This window comes from Anabrus simplex, chromosome 3 (assembly GCF_040414725.1).
Source record: "Anabrus simplex isolate iqAnaSimp1 chromosome 3, ASM4041472v1, whole genome shotgun sequence".
NCBI lineage: Eukaryota > Metazoa > Arthropoda > Insecta > Orthoptera > Tettigoniidae > Anabrus > Anabrus simplex.
In genome coordinates this window covers 336,057,005-336,071,726 of record NC_090267.1, presented here as the reverse complement: position 1 = coordinate 336,071,726, position 14,722 = coordinate 336,057,005, and the positions used below count along the sequence as shown (strand labels likewise).

At 40.1% G+C, this 14,722-nt stretch overlaps 1 long non-coding RNA gene across 1 annotated transcript in view; it reads left to right on the top strand.

The window, feature by feature from the left end:
* Positions 1 to 401: 401 nt before the first annotated feature.
* The window catches only part of LOC136866340 (uncharacterized), a 604,033-nt gene continuing 589,712 nt past the window's right edge, over positions 402 to 14,722 (top strand). The window contains exon 1 of the long non-coding RNA XR_010859530.2: positions 402 to 428. This is a non-coding gene — a long non-coding RNA (uncharacterized lncRNA). The remainder of the gene's footprint in view (positions 429 to 14,722) is intronic.

Below are 14,722 nucleotides of genomic sequence, written 5' to 3'. Positions count from 1 at the left end.
GGAAAACGGCGAAGAAGACGAAAAGGAAGGATATTGATGGCGTCATTCTTAAGCAAATGCTGTAGCCTCCATCTTCTTCATATGTCTGGCTGACGGTTGTCTGTTAAGTTTATTAAGTCTCCTATCTTTGAGTGTATTCTGTCGGTATTAATTAAATATATTTAGCAGAAGTAAAACTCACTGTTGGTCCACGCTTCATTTTGTTGCTCTCTTTCGTGTTAGTAGATAACGTCAGGTACTTTGTTTAATGAGATGACCAAACTTTGGAGGTTTCATTGCTTAAATTAATGGAGCTGGAGTTTGTTGCGTAATATTCGTGTAGCGTGTACAACAGATATTATGACTTTTTGTGTACTATTTCTAAAAATAGCTTCTCTCATCTTATCTTCATTTTGTTTGCAGGTAACTGTCAGCGTGAACAGCACGTGGTAAGTACAATACAGCACCTTCTTGTCTGCGTAGTGTAAGAGTAAACGCCCGGTCATGTTTAATCCATGCTGGGAGTGAGGGGCATATTCTCACACATTGGTCGTCGTCTTGTACATCAGCTGGCCTGTATGGCTCGGACGGTATTCTGACAAGGAATACTAACACAAAGGGTTCACACCGATTTTGATGGAACTAATGTAACTGGAAGTACTTTCAAGATGATAATAATAATAATAATAATAATAATAATAATAATAATAATAATAATAATAATAATAATAATGGCGTATTTTCTCCGGAGAGGCCTTGTGCAGGTCTTCTGATTTGACTCCCGTAGGCGACCTGCGCGTCGTGATGAGGGTGAAATGATGATGAAGACTACTCATACACCCAGCCCCCGTGCCAGCGAAATTAACCAATTAAGGTTAAAATTCCCGACCCTGCCGGGAATCGAACCCGGGTCCCCTGTCACCAAAGGTCAGCACGGTAACCATTTAGCCATGGAGCCGGACACTTTTAAGATGATGAACAACGATAGCCATTTTGTCGGCAGCCATCAAAGCTCACTTACAAAAATGTAAACTTTTGTTGTAAACTAACAAAACCAAGAAACATGAAGAAATTGTTTAATTAAATGATGAAGCTGCATAATGTTGACGTTAATGATAAAAATGAGAGAACGGAGCTGTTTAGCACCAACCGCAGATTAACAAGTAAAAATCTTTACGCACATGATATTTGGTTTCAGCTTCAGGTTTTAGTTATCTTGTAGGCATGGTTAATGTTAATTGAATTTTTTTGACCATCTTCACAGATACAACCTTCGCCTGTTAGAGGATGGATTCGTAATCCTTGAAGTATGGAACCTAGAGCCCTGATTTTTAAGAACTCTTTGGTTAGAAAAGAAAGTTATTTTGAGCGAGTAGCAAGTATCTTGCAGCCCGTACAACGTTTCAGCAGTGCAATTTGGAAAAATATAAATGATACGGTCGATTGGAAGCCCTAACATTTCTGCAATTCACCTAGACGCCACTTGCTACTCGCTTAAATAAGTTCGCATTCCAACCTACGTAACAGAAAAAAGCAAGTAATCTCCGTACAGTTTAAGAAATTAAAGTTTCTGCAAGATGACTGAATTCGTACAATATCGGTGCCAGTCATAAAGATTACTACAAATACATACTGTTTCCCTAGATGCCGTAATCTCGTAACTAGGAAGGGTAGAGTGGTTAGCTCAAAGCTAGGTCACCTTTTCCCACAGTAATTAACCTGGTACTTAGGCTGAGTGTAGACTGAATGATCCTCAGAGCCATGTTCAACTTCGAAAGTGGAAATTTCATTCTAACCTAATAGTGCTTAAAACATGGGCCATAATAATAACAAATTCAGAATGTTTATTTAAGATTTTGTTGAGATATCCGATAAGATGTATCAGATAAAGCACGAGGGTCATCCGAAAATTAATTTTCCCACTTTAGAAAAAGACGATATAGTTACACAAAATACTTTATTGGCACCTGATACAGCAATATTAGAGCTATTTTTTGACATAATCACCATCAGAATTGAGACACTTGTCATATCGTGGGATCAAATTTTGTCGTAGAAGTCTACCACCTGGGAATGGAACCAGCGTGTGACATTCGTCTTCAGCTCTTCGTCAGTGTGAAAATACTGACAGGAGGATAGAAATTTCTTGAAGTACTGTACGCTGGATGATCCAACACCTCCCAGCCGAACTCCAACAGTTGCTGACCGCCGAGCCGTATGTGGGCGAGCATTACCACGGATCAGCACAACATGTACACTGAGCATTGAATGGTCTACAGCAGGGCCTCTCAGGGTGCATGCGCGTGGTGCATGCACTGTGCACGGTGCAAAAGACGACTTCGCTTGGTTGACCAGAGTGCGGACCCCCACTCCTCTCTCCCTACACCTGTCTCCCCGTTCGGCCTGTCTCCGCATTCCTCGCCTTCACTGCTGTTTCTCCCCCACTGCGAAATGTTTACGTGTGGTGAGCGGAGACGCACAGTTGTATGGGACAAGGTTACCAGTGTTATTAAAAAAATTAAAAAAGTGAATTAGAAATACACATGCATGTTTGAGAGGAATGTAAACATAATTTTTTAAAAATGCAGAACCCGTAACCAAAATGAAAATGCTACAGTACTGGAACAAACCTCATTTGTGGATATAGAATGCTCTTCTTCAAGCTGTTTCAACTTCCTTAATTCTTTCTCTCTGACGTCTCCTATGGTTTCACAATAATTTTCCGAATGTAGTCTGTTGTAGTGTCTTTCAATAGACGATTTTCTTACGCACGTAATTATCGTCCCACAGATTAAGCATTTTGCGTTATCGTCACGACAAACAAACAAACAAACAAACAAAAATACGAAAGTTCCCAGTTCGATTGAAATGGACTTTCAGAAGTCTTTGCTTTCTTCGAAACAGGTTGCTCCATTATTATGTTGTTGACGTGCGCTTATCTATTTCACTGATAAACACGTCGTCTACCACCAAACGCTTCGTCGCTCTCAGCACACTACACCATCCGAGTCAAGCCGAGTTGAGGCGAAGCGTACCGATGCACAGTGCACAGAGCCTATGCACCTCGCTCTGCACGCGTGAGAGTTTGGGCATTTGAGAGGCCCTGGTCTACAGTATCGCAATTTCCGCAGAAACTTTATCACAGAATGAACTTCGCAGGTGGCGGGAGAAAGAACACGAGCCGCCATTTCAAGCCACTGGTGCTGCGCTACTGACACGAGGAGGGTCTTGTCCGGCCGGTATATGATTCCTACATTCATAGATCTGTCGCGCATGCTCATATTTCCCGGCTAAATACGTTTAATTTACAAGAAAAATAGTAGGGAAACTTAATTTCTGGATGGCCTCCGTATATTCGAAACGACTATTATTAGGAGACCAAATATTTTTACTCAACTAAGCGTTGATGCGTACAAGATAATGTAGGTGTCATTGCTCATCTGAGCGTTGATGTGTACAAGATAATGTAGGTGCCATTGCTCATCTGAGCGTTGATGTGTACAAGATAATGTAGGTGTCATTGCTCATCTGAGCGTTGATGTGTACAAGATAATGTAGGTGTCATTGCTCATCTGAGCGTTGATGTGTACAAGATAATGTAGGTGTCATTGCTCATCTGAGCGTTGATGTGTACAAGATAATGTAGGTGTCATTGCTCATCTGAGCGTTGATGTGTACAAGATAATGTAGGTGTCATTGCTCATCTGAGCATTGATGTGTACAAGATAATGTAGGTGTCATTGCTCATCTGAGCGTTGATGTGTACAAGATAATGTAGGTGTCATTGCTCATCTGAGCGTTGATGTGTACAAGATAATGTAGGCGCCATTGCTCATCTGAGCGTTGATGTGTACAAGATAATGCAGGTGTCATTGCTCATCTGAGCGTTGATGTGTACAAGATAATGTAGGTGTCATTGCTCATCTGAGCATTGATGATTTTTATTTATTTTTGCTAGTGGTTTAACTGAATCTGAGGGCTGGTTCGAGGTCCACTCAGCCTACGTGATTAGAATTGAGAAGCTATCTGACGGTGAGATGGCGGCCCCGGTCCAGGAAGCCAAGAATATCGGCCGAGATGATTCGTCGTGTTGATCACATGACAACTCGTAACCTGCAGGTCTGTCTTCGGGCGGAGCAGCGGTCGCTTGGTAGACCAGGGCCTTTCAGGGCTGTAGTGCATGGGGTTGGTTAGTGGTTGAACATCGCACTAACACATCGAAGGTTTTCGGCGACGGAAGAATGGGAAAGGGTTAGGAATGGAAGGGTAGATGCCGTGGCCTTAATAAAGGTACAGCCTCAGCTGCCTGGTGCGAAAATGGAAAACCACGTAAAAACTTCTTCAGGGATTCGTGACTGTTAATAGAACCCATCTTCTTTAGGATAAATAGAGAACACCTTTACTGCCTCGTCTAGCCAGCTCCTTCGCTTTACTAATAGTTAAAGTAAAATCTCCACATCATCATCTTCCTTCCTATAAACCACAGGTCTATTTAAATCCAGAATATCCTCCTATATTAGTCTCGGTATTTCAGCCCTCTCTTCCCTTTTGGTCTTTTATCTCTTGTACACAATTCTTTCCTTGACCGTTCTGTTGATGGACTAATTCCACCTTCTCCCTCGCAAAGATATCCATAATAATACTGTCATTTGTTTTACGTCCCACTAATTAATTTTCGTGGCTTTCGGAGACGCCGTGGTGTCGAAATTTGTCCGGGAGAATTTCTTTTACGTGCCAGTTAATCTACCTTCAAATGCTCCTGGTCTGAGCCGGGATAGAGCCCACCAACTGGGGCTCAGAAAGCCAGTGTTCTAACGTCTGAGCTATTCTGCTAGGTAGATCCATTCAGTAATTTGCTTAATTAAACAGGATTCTCTGATGCTCTAATTTCACTTTCTATCTAGTAGTGTATTGATATGTAATCTTCCGCATCCTCCAGCTGTTGTTGGGTGTCTTTTGTTCCACTTCTTGTTTCTTCTGCTCATGCCAGAATAGATCTAATCACTGACTTGTTGATTATTACTTTTGGATCTTGCTGTGGATATTTATTTGTACCATAATTTTTAGTTGGAGACAACCAGCTGTTAAATTACTTGCTCCTTAATTTGTTTACTGTCATACCGGACTTGTTATTGTCATTCCCAAGTACTTTGTTTCGATTACTTGTTCTTTCTATTGCAGGTTCGCATCGTACATAATAATTAGCAATTGCCATGGTTCTTGTGTTCAGAGAGATTCATCTTCAAGTTAAAATTTCTTCAAGATTTACTGAATTCGTACAATATCGGTGCCAGTCATAAAGATTACAACAGATCCATACTGTTTCCCCACATGCTGATTATCCTTAATTGAGAGACAAGATTATTCGCTGTTGTTCTACTTGAAGTAACCTCTGTTGAGAGAGCAATTCAAAAATTGTAGTAACTGACGTAAACGATTTGTGTGTGCCAAGAGCCTAGAAGAAGTATTGAGCTATTGATTCTAGGAATGCTTTCTAATACTTCAATTTCATTGACAGAAGTAGGTCGTGAAGGAAATGGTATTTATATGTAATGTAACATTCGTGTGAACCTTTTAAAGCTACATACAGCACAGACTGATTTATTGAGGTGCGTGATAGCTGTGGGGCATGGTTATTTGTATCTTACCCAGGTGACCGCGGTTCACATCACGTCGAATGCATGTGGAATTTTTGAAAAGACCTGCAGTTCGGAAACTGCGCAAAATTTTATGTTTCGTGGTCATAATCACGATGCTAAGGAGTCGTGTAAAAACTCTAAGCTCGCCTGTTCACCTGCTCTACATATTATACATATAGATTATTCTGTTTATTTTTAACCAGTTTGAAAATTAAATTTACCGAGCGAGTTGGCTGTGCTTAGGGGCGCGTAGCTGTGGGCTTGCATTCGGGAGATAGTGGGTTCGAATCCCACTGTCGGCAGTCCTAAAGATGGGTTTCTGTGGTTTCCCATTTTCACACTAGGCAAATGCAGGGGTTGTACCTTAACCAAGACCACGGACGCTTCGTCCCTACTCCTAGCCCTTTACTATCCCATCGTCGCCACAAGAGCTGTCTGCGTCGGTGCGACGTAAAGCAACCTGTAATAAAAAAGGAAAAGTAAAATTTTAATTTTTCCATATTTTATACAATAAGGTATTTCAATATACATTAACATATCTTAAATGGCTGATAGGAAATAAAAAACTGGGACGGGTCGATCATATTAAGTTCTTAAGATCTGAATTCTCCTAGGATGGAAGAATGCTAACAAGGACCTCTTCACATTGGACAACCCAGATATCAATGTAAACCTCGTTGGACAAGTGTTTCGTGCAAAATTTCATTTGCGCAAGACGAATGGTTTCGGAACACTAACAGGGAGAACTACTTGACCACAGTTAGTCAGGCAGTTTATTGTTTTATGACTCTTTTGTGTACTGAATATATGTGGACTAGCAAAACATAATCATTTTGATTAAGAAAGCATACACTGCTATATTACACCATAATTTATATCTCACTTTCGCCAAAGTACAACTGAGCTAGTTGACCGTTCGGTTAGGGCCGCGCAGCTGTGAGGTTGCATTCGGGAGTTAGTCGGTCCGAACCCTACTGCTGGCACCACTGAAAATGGTATTACGATGTTTCCTACTTTCACACGACGCAAATGCTAGCGCTATACCTTAATTAAGGCCACTGCCGATTCCTTCTCACTCCTAGCCCTATGCCATCGTCACCGTAAGACCTCAGTGCGATGTAAAGCCAATTTTCACCAATGTACAATCTGCCAACATGAAATCCGAATTTTCTTAGGTATGAAGACACGAATAAACACAAGATGCCCTAATGTTACTGCGGCACGACGATCTGTATTTCAACACAAAATGACGGTGGCCCCGACCACTTGCTGTGGCGTCACCGGTTACTGAAACTAATTTCAGACAATATTTTCATCCTTCACCTTTCTAACCGTATATTAACCATTCAGATATAATTTATAGTTGCAGAATACCTTACTGTACATTCCCGTGCGACGCGCGAAATTCTAACTGGGGCATAGTGCAAGAACGGAAGGAAAGACGTATTCAACATCAAAATTGGATTTGTAAATTTTGTGTGAATTCCTTTGTAATTTTTCTGCAATATTTTGCTACGCTACTTGTAAACAGATATTTAAGATACATCTTGAACTTAAGTCTGTCTTCCTTTGCGACTTTTCTAATTATTATATTACTGATCATAATTAATTTTTTATTTTCGTTTATTTTTCTTGTTTTAGTGTTTTTATTTTTCACTCATTAATTTTTATCATGAAATTTCATGTTTGTGAACTTGATTTCGGAAGATAGTGGGTTTTAATCCCACTATCGAGATGGTTTTCCGTGGTGTCCAACTTTCACACCAGGCAAAGCTGTACCTTAATTATGGCCACGGCTGCTTCTTTGACATCCTTCCGTCGCTGAAAACCATCGATGGTTTAATGCGACGTTAAACACGTAGCAAAGAAAATCTTCTGTGATATAATCAGGCTGCTTGTAATGTTTTGTTTTCATGTAATGTTTGGTTTTTGTCCAAAAGTATATGAGAAATGACACGCGTCATCCCTGCAAGAACTCATCACACCGCATGTTACAGATTTTCGGGTGAATTAACAAACACTGCTGCACTGTTGGAATAATATATCGCAAATACAGTCGAAACCGGTTATAACGACTCCGAAGGGACCGCCAATTAACGGTCATTATAGGCTATAGTCGCATAAATCGATTTTAAAGACTCCGAAGGGACCACCAATTAACGGTCATTATAGGCGATAGTCGCACAAACCGGTTATAACGACTCCGAAGGGACCGCCAATTAACAGCCGTTATAGGCGATAGTCGCACAAACCGGTTATAACGACTCCGAAGGGACCGCCAATTAACGGTCATTATAGGCGATAGTCGCATAAATTGATTTTAAAGACTCCGAAGGGACCGCCAATTAACGGTCATTATAGACGATAGTCGCACAAACCGGTTATAACGACTCCGAAGGGACCGCCAATTAACGGTCATTATAGACGATAGTCGCACAAACCGGTTATAACGACTCCGAAGGGACCGCCAATTAACGGTCATTATAGGCGATAGTCGCATAAATCGATTTTAAAGACTCCGAAGGGACCGCCAATTAACGGTCATTATAGGCGATAGTCGCACAAACCGGTTATAACGACTCCGAAGGGACCGCCAATTAACGGTCATTATAGGCGATAGTCGCACAAACCGGTTATAACGACTCCGAAGGGACCGCCAGTTAACGGTCGTTATAGGCGATAGTAGCACAAACCGGTTTTAAAGACTCCGAAGGGACCGCCAATTAACGGTCATTATAGGCGATAGTCGCACAAACCGGTTATAACGACTCCGAAGGGACCGCCAATTAACGGTCATTATAGGCGATAGTCGCACAAACCGGTTATAACGACTCCGAAGGGACCGCCAATTAACGGTCATTATAGGCGATAGTCGCACAAACCGGTTATAACGACTCCGAAGGGACCGCCAATTAACGGTCATTATAGGCGATAGTCGCACAAACCGGTTATAACGACTCCGAAGGGACCGCCAATTAACGGTCATTATAGGCGATAGTCGCACAAACCGGTTATAACGACTCCGAAGGGACCGCCAATTAACGGTCGTTATAGGCGATAGTAGCACAAACCGGTTTTAAAGACTCCGAAGGGACCGCCAATTAACGGTCATTATAGGCGACAGTCGCACAAACCGGCCGTCTTGTTGTTTTTGTTGTTGTTGTTGTTGTTGTTGTTGATAAAAATATCATGTCTGTAAGTTTCAGGATGCACCCTTACACGCTTAATTAAGAAAATAAACGTAACATTTCAGAACGCATAAGTGAATTAAGTCCTGTTTTTGAAATACAGTATTTGTGGACTGGAGGTGAGAGGAACTTTTCTTCTAATATTTACACAGTACGTACAGCAAATTATACAAGGAAAGAAGTACCAACCATGTAAATGTATCAATAATGTCGCACACGATCTCGGCTAATAAATGAAATTTTCTTTTTATCCTTCCAAATCAGTGAAATCGTTGATTGTCGTACACCCAATTCCTTCGCGATGCTCACGTTTGTTTCTCCATTTTCTAATTGCCATATTTTATGTGATTATTCTTCAGTAATAAACACTTTCCCCTTTCCTTTACATCTTCACAGCGATGCTTGCCTTTACTATTTAACAGACAGACTGATTTGAAATCTACTCTCTATTGGAAAAAAATAGTTTGAAAATAAGCTTTTCATTGTTGTCAACAATTTCCAAATACGTACTAAACAAAAATCAACATTGGACGTTATAGCCGATGTATTTATCCGAAAATGTGATAAAAATACGTCGTTTTATACGATATGTCGTAATAAGCGATGTCGTATTGGATTAAGACGGGCCCGTTAGATTTCGCCGTTATATCCAATACGTCGTTATAAGCGATGTCGCAATAAACAGTTTCGATTGTATACTACGTTGAATGATCAACCTTCCTTAATTAGTGTGGAGAAGTATGTGCTACAGTATCATGTTTTGATTGGAGCACTTGTCTTGAATTGCATCGAATTAAAAATCCTTGTTTCTCTGGTGATATCGAGGTCCCAGCTTGTTACTGATTCAGGCATCTCTGTTCCCTCCATAATTTAAAGAAACAAATCTTAATACACTGTCTTAGAGGAAGTGTGTGTGTGTGTACCGCAGAACAAATCTTGTCCAGGCAGAGGTATGTTATCGACAGGTTATAAATCTGAAATTGATTTTTCAACCATTAACGTCCACGAGAATAGTCGATAACCAGAGTGGACATTCCCGGTTCTTGTTTGAGGACCCAGTATTGCTGACCTGATGTGCGTTTGTTTAACAAACCATGGTGTTCATAAAACGTAGTGTAGTTGATTGAAAAAGAAAGACTTTATCCGCCATTCTTAACGTGAAGTGAAAGAAAAATTGGATAATAATAATAATAATAATAATAATAATAATAATAATAATAATAATAAATCCCGATCTACTTCTTTGTTATGTACTGTTTTCTCAGATGCATATGCAGTTCGATATTCATTTTCTCATCTTACATTTGCATTTTTAAAAATATGTATATACTGTAATATGTAGTGTTTATTATTATTATTATTATTATTATTATTATTATTATTATTATTGTCCGACTCGTTGGCTGAATGGTCAGCGTACTGGCCTTCGGTTCAGAGGGTCCCGGGTTCGATTCCCGGCCGAGTCGGGGATTTTAATCTTAATTGGTTAATTCCAATGGCTCGGGGGCTGGGTGTATGTAGCGTATTCAACATTAGAAATCATCCTAAGTAGGGCCCTCATCTTCACAGACATGCAGGTCGCCTAATAGGCCGTCTACGAGAAAAAGACCCGCACCAGGCCTCATCGGAGGCCATACGCCATTTATTCATTCATTTCTTTATTATTATTATTATTATTATTATTATTATTATTATTATTATTATTATTATTATTATTATTATTATTTGTAATATTGGAACAGGATTGACTCTGTTGACGATAAATAACCAAATCAAATCAGTCTCACAATGCGTTAAGGTCCTTTTCCTGCCAGCAGATATTGGGGTTCACATTCATGTTTTCTGGGCTCAGAACAATGGACATGATCTTCTTTTGAGTTTATATAGTATGAAAGAGACAAACTGTTCGAATATTTCACTTTTCGTGAAGGCTTTGCTCAACTTCCTCAGAAGTGAACCATGACCCACTACGACAGTTCTAATAATACTAAAAGTTTTAATTCAATAGACTGTTGCTCTGTTAATGAAAGGGTACCTTTGCTGGTTACCAAATGGCGCATCATGCCCTGTTATATTAGGAGAAATAATTCATGTTGCCATTTTTGCACACAAATCTAATATTTATGACCTGAATTAGGAAACGTAAAGTAATAAGTTCATTAGCCGAATAAATGAAGGGGGAATATTCATGAAAATTATAAAAATCAGGAGCAACGAAGTGAATATTAAGAATGACGAAGAAAAATATCGATATTGAAGAGAGAACAAGAGAGGGAAGATAGGAAGAATAGGTAGAGAGTAAAGGGCTCGAGAAAGAGGAAAAATGTAACAAAAGAACGTAGAGAAATGGATCTTAAACTGTTGGATTTCTTGCAGTATTGTCATCAGACTCGGCTTCGTATGTCAGTGTAAAGCAGGCGCATTTATATTTTTTCACGTCGCAACGACACAGATAGATCTTATGGCGACGATGGGATAGGAATGGGCTAGGAGTGGGAAGGTCTCGGTCGTGGCCTTGATTAAGGTACAGCCCCAGCATATACATGGTGTGATAATGGGAAACAACGGAAAACTATCTTCAGGGCCCCGACAGTGGGGTTAGAACCTACCTGTCTCCCGAATGCAAGTTGTTAGCTACCTGACCCCAACCGCACTGCCACATGCTCGGTATTGAGTGAACCATCGAACCATGTAGTAGTCGTGGGAGAACGAATTTGGAAAACTGAAATAGGGACGATGAAGGACCCATATCTTGAATTGCTGGCAACCAGGTTTTGCTGAACTGGTACCTTGTGTTCCTGTTAAATTTATTACGACTTTTGCATATTTCGATCGTTTTCGGTGTATATTGTGTGTTATATAGGTATGAGCCCGAACATCTTAGAATACGACATCATAATCCGAAGATAGGGCGTGCTCTCTTATTGCTGATTTGTCTGGCAGTTATTTATAGATGGATTATTTTATATTTTAAGTGATGCGAATCTCAATGACCCGATATGTTTGGCCAACGTAAACCTTGCCTCAAGTAATGGGAATTTCGTACACTGCGGGATGTTAAGGGTCCTAAACGATGTCCAATTCTTGAGTCGTGTCAAAAACTGTGCTTGCGGAAGAATTCAGTCTGGAGGTGAGGGGAAAAAATGAAATGGCGTATGGATTTTAGTGCCGGTGGTGTCCGAGGGAAGTTCGGCTCGCCAGATGCAGGTATTTTGATTTGACACCCGTAGGCGGCCTGCGCGTCGTGATGAGGATGAAATGATGATGAAGACGACACATACACCCAGACCCCGTGTCAGAAAAATTAACCAATTATGGTTAAAATTCCAGACTCTGGCGGGAATCGAACCCGGGACCCCTGTGACCAAAGGCCAGCACGCTAACCATTTAGCCATGGATCCGGACGAGGTACCAAAGGGATTAGAGAGGTATGTAGTTCCTTCCATTTCTCCATTATATGAAGGTTGCTTATTCTAGAAGCCACGTTGAAGAGTAACGGTTACAACAATTTTTAAGATTTATAGAGGGAAGAAATGTCTCATAAACTCATAGCTGAAACGCCGTGGTTTCCACGCTGTGTGTCTGTTGGGGAGAGCGAAAATGTCAGAATGCTTATGATACAATGTTTATTTGCGCAATAACCATGACTAGTCTTTCCAGCAGGTCACTGGATTCCCATCAAGGCTATCGCAATTCGAATCCCTGCTAATTCGTTTGAAATTTGAAGTTTGACCATATTTTTGCGCGTTGCTCTCGGGAACCGCGGTAGATCGTGTCCGTGTGTAAGTGGACCGAATGAGAATGCTCCTCCGTTTTATGCGGAGATAGAGCACGCTCGGAACCGAGGTGCTGATCATTCTCCCTCTGCTCTTTAGTGGTTTTCACTTAGACAGCGGTGGTGTAAAGATTCCATAAGTGACACTTCTCATAGTTAATAATCCTCAGTGTTCCAGATGTGGAAATGCACGAATAGATACTTCACCCATCAGTCTTCGGTTTTAACATGCATTCTGTATGTGAGAACTAGAATTAACGTACTTAACTACTATGTATTACTGTCAACGAAGACGTAGGTCTACATTATACATTCATGATTTTATTTGTTTTGTTGTTCATTTAGTTGTATTTAGTTGCTTATTTATGTGGTTATTTATTTATTTATTTATTTATTTATTTGTTTATTTCTATATATTCTTACTATTGATTGTTCGCTAATTTATGTGGTAATGTGTTTGCTTGTTTATTTATGTATATATTCATTTATTAGTTTGCTTACATATGTGATTATTTTCATTTTTGGTTTATATGCTTGTTTATTTGTTTTTGTTGGTAATTAAGTTGGTTAATTGTCTGTAAATTAGTTAGTTAGTTCATTCATTCATTCATTCATTCATTCTTTTTTCTTTCTATAAACGAGGATGAGTGTTATGAAAGGTGTTGCTCATAGGGTCAGTCTTGCTGCAATAGCACTTTCTGACCCAGTGAGGAAAGCAATGGCAAACTACCTCACTCCTCGTCTTGCCTAGTACGCCTCATTTTGGTGCTGCCATTGGTTTTTGCGGTTTCCTTATAACCACATAACCTTTGGTGGTGCTATTTGAGGATCCAACCAGCCTCTGTGCTGATGACCTAACAGACAAACGAGTATGTATCGATCTTAGCGACATAATTATTTTTATGACAGTTTAAGTGATATTGAAGGGTGTGATGAACGATGTAATTGGAACGTTGGAAGTTTTAGAAGAGTAGTATGAACAAATAAGGAAAGCTAACGTAATGGCGATTTATTAATACATTTCAGAAAATAAATTGCTCCTCACACTGTTCAAAGAGGCCAAAAGAGAGCATTATGTTCTACTGTACAGTGTATTCACTCGTGGTTCTTCTTTAATGTCTTCATACGATATTTGTTGGATCTTATGTTAGGGTAAGCTATACATTTTTCGTGTGAATTCATCAGTTAATTCGTATACATTTCTATATTTATGATTTGTGACGGGACCTTGCATAATTGAGACGTTTGAAAGTTACTTTTATACATAAACGAAACCTGCCGAGCACGTTTGGTGTTCAGTGCTGTAAATTATCTCATTATCTTAATCCATCTGTTTAGAGTTTCGATTTAGGTGAAAAATCATTTACATTTCGGCAGCTGAGGTCATACGATGTACTACTACTACCACTACTACTACTACTACTACTACTACTACTACTACTACTACTACTACTACTACTACCGGCGACGTAATGGCCGAGTGAAATCTTCCCTAAATTTTCACTAAGGGGTCATGGTTCGAATCCCGGCCAATGGATGTGGGATTTTTGAAATTGAAAGTCACGTTCCTGTGACTGTGATACGTTATCAAGAATCACGTAAAATTACAAGATTTTTATAATAATAATAATAATAATAATAATAATAATAATAATAATAATAATAATAATAATAATAATAATAATAATGTTTGTCCAATCCTTGTCCCGTTTCTCTGCGGGGTCGGGTATGCGGTGAGATGAATGTGTCATGGTGGGTTTTCATGACCGGATGCTCTTCCTGACGTCAGCCTCATCAGGAGTTAATGAGATTAATTGAATGACATGCTATATGATAGTAGGAAGGGAGAGGGTGAAACCCGGTGCCGGCCTACTGTCGAGTAGTACCAAGGGGTCTTCTCGAGGCTTAACGTCTCTATGCGACGGACGAATCCCCATCAACAGCATCGTATGTCCTCAGTTCCATATGAGCACGCCATCTAGTGATTAGAAATTGTATATCACCACATCTCCTACCATGCCGGCCAACATTCTGATGGTGAATATTTCTTCGACCAACGGGACTCGATCCGGCTAACCATGGTGTCAAACCGTTTAGACTTCAGTGCCTTAACGACCATGGCCACCAGGTGGACTAATAAT